Here is a 3,369-nt window from a genome sequence, read left to right as displayed (position 1 = left end):
CACGAGGCAGATTTGCTTACCAAAGTGTCACAGGATACAAGCTTCATAAGGTGAAGTGAGCTGATTCGAGGGTTTCATGTGAATTAGTGTGTGTTAGATGCGTTGTGTGTGTACATGGGTGTTTTGTTCCAGATCGTGTTTCTTCCTGCTTGTTCCTTTTTTTAAAAATGCTCACGTTATGTAATTGTGTGCATTAGAAAGACGAGTATGGGATGTTTATTTCCGTTTATTTTTCCGGCGGAGGCTTTCATAACGCAGCATCTCGAGAACACAGATTTGCGCCGATTCTTTAATTTGCACAGACAGACATGTAATCTGATTAACATACTGAATGCTGTGCATTCACAGATGTAATATTTCAGTAACAGTGAAAGCCATAATGAAATGTCAGTTGTTGTTGTCGGGATGCCCGCGGGCTTGAGTCAGAGCAGGAAGAATAGACGGACGGCTCAGAACAGGTTGACTGTAAATGTTTGCTTATGCGTATGTCTGTTAAAATGAAGGTCATATAAGGGTTGTTGACTCTGCTGCAATGCAATTTTTAATGTTTTAAGGTATGATTGTCTTAGTCTGAAAAAAAATATCAGTCAAGAGGTGTCTCAAACAAAATTAAAGGAATTTATCAGGTTAAAATGCAAGTTATAGCCTGTATAATATTGATAATATACATAAATACAAGTTAATGATACAAACAAACTTTTTTACTAGGGCTGTCTAAACGAAAGTTTGTGTTTATATAAAATATGTCTAAGTACAGTCGTGGCCAAAAGTTTTGAGAATTACATAAATATTGGAAATTGAAAAAGTTGCTGCTTAAGTTTTTATAATAGCAATTTGCATATACTCCAGAATGTTATGAAGAGTGATCAGATGAATTGCATAGTCCTTCTTTGCCATGAAAATTAACTTAATCCCAAAAAAAAACTTTCCACTGCATTGTTAAGAAGGCTTCAGGGCGTCCAAGAAAGTCCAGCAAGCGCCAGGATCGTCTCCTAAAGAAGATTCAGCTGCGGGATCGGAGTGCCACCAGTGCAGAGCTTGCTCAGGAATGGCAGCAGGCAGGTGTGAGCGCATCTGCACACACAGTGAGGCCAAGACTTTTGGAAGATGGCCTGGTGTCAAGTAGGCTTGCCACGATAGACGGTGTTGACGGTGTTACCGGTTTTAAGACGCAACACCGGTGACATCACTTTTCCACCGTGACACCGTCTCCACTTTTTTTTTTTTTTTTAAGTATTCGTTTTTTATTAAATATTTATTTGAATTGAATGGAAAATATCATTCTAAATAATTTACTTAAGACGAGAGCATGCAATATAATTGAAAAAAAAAAAAACTGAACATAGCTACAATGCGTCATATTTCATTTATCACGTGAGGAGTTTGCGCTTACATATAATAAACAGCGTAAAAGTTAAGCATGTTTGGCCGAGCCCGGGGCACTCCCCCTGCCCAGGGAGAGGGATGCTGAAAACAAGAGATGATGAAGGTAAGACTGCTTGGCTATTTAAAGGGATTCTCTTGTAGTGCTTGGATACGGAGTGTGATTGCTGATGGTGAATTGGCCGTGTTTATTATCTGTGCGAGGAGTCGAATTTACAGAAAGAGAATGGCGGACGATTTAGTGTCCAAAAGCACCTGTTTGGCAATATTTTGGGTTCAAAGTTTTTTTTTTTTTTTTTTTGTAGTTTCGTTGTCGTCCATTAAAACAATTGACACCGAATTGTCAATTCCCGCAAAACTGAAAGTGAAAGTATAATACGCACGCATTTATGAGCTATTTAAAAGCAGAAAAAAGAGCAATCCCCCACCCCACGGTGATACCGGTATTACCGGTGTTGTCACGTGCCGATTAACCGGTGGGGAAATTTCCTCATCGTCACAACCCTAGTGTCAAGAAGGGCAGCAAAGAAGACATCAGGGACAGATTGATCTTCTGCAAAAAGTATGGCGAATGGACTGCTGAGGACTGGGGCAAAGTCATATTCTCTGATGAAGCCTCTTTCCGATGGTTTGGGGCATCTGGAAAAAGGCTTGTCCGGAGAAGAAAAGGTGAGCGCTACCATCAGTCCTGTGTCATGCCAACATTAAAGCATCCTGAGACCATTCATGTGTGGGGTTGCTTCTCATCCAAGGGAGTGGGCTCACTCACAATTTTGCCCAAAAACACAGCCATGAATAAAGAATGGTATCAAAACACCCTCCAACAGCAACTTCTTCCAACAATCCAGCAACAGTTTGGTGAAGAACAATGCATTTTCCAGCACGATGGAGCACCATGCCATAAGGCAAAAGTGATAACTAAGTGGCTCAGGGACCAAAACGTTGAAATTTTGGGTCCATGGCCTGGAAACTTCCCAGATCTTAATCCCATTGAGAACTTGTGGTCAATCCTCAAGAGGCGGGTGGACAAACAAAAACCCACTAATTCTGATAAACTCCAAGAAGTGATTATGAAAGAATGGGTTGCTATCAGTCAGGATTTGGCCCAGAAGTTGATTGAGAGCATGCCCAGTCGAATTGCAGAGGTCCTGAAAAAGAAGGGCCAACACTGCAAATACTGACTCTTTGCATAAATGTCATGTAATTGTCGATAAAAGCCTTTGAAACGTATGAAGTGCTTGTAATTATATTTCAGTACATCACAGAAACAACTGAAACAAAGATCTAAAAGCAGTTGAGCAGCAAACTTTGTGAAAACTAATATTTGTGTCATTCTCAAAACTTTTGGCCACGACTGTACTGTTTATAAATGTGTATATATAAATGCATACACATTTATGTCTATATAATTATATTTTTAGTGCTGGGCAATGATTAATCGCGATTAATCGCATCCAATCGCATTTGTTTATACATGTTCATGTATGTGTGTCTATTTATATATACACCATAATTAAACACAATACACACACATATATTATGTACACAAAAACTTTTATTTCGGATGCGATTAATCATTTCACAATATATGTTCAATCATACACAATATATGTTCAGAATTCACAGATTTTTATTTTTTTTAACAGCATATTATCCATTGAGAAAGCTGTTGTTTTTGAACTGTCATTTCTGTTAAAGGAACAGTTCACCCAAAAATGAAAATTAGCTGAAAATGTACTCACCTTTAAGCCATAGATGAGTTTGTTTCTTCATTGGAACAGATTTAACGATATTTAGCATTACATCATTTGCTCACCATTGGATTATTTAGAGTAGAATGGGTGCCGTCAGATTGAGAGTTCAAACAGCTGATAAAACATCACAATAATCTAGTAAATAAATTATCCACAGTAATCCACATGACTCCAGTTCATCAATTAACATCTTTTTTACTTTAAACCATTGTTTATTGGCTTTATTGCCTAA

Source organism: Garra rufa, chromosome 10, assembly GCF_049309525.1.
Source record: "Garra rufa chromosome 10, GarRuf1.0, whole genome shotgun sequence".
NCBI classification, from domain to species: domain Eukaryota; kingdom Metazoa; phylum Chordata; class Actinopteri; order Cypriniformes; family Cyprinidae; genus Garra; species Garra rufa.
This window is presented reverse-complemented; position numbering follows the sequence as displayed.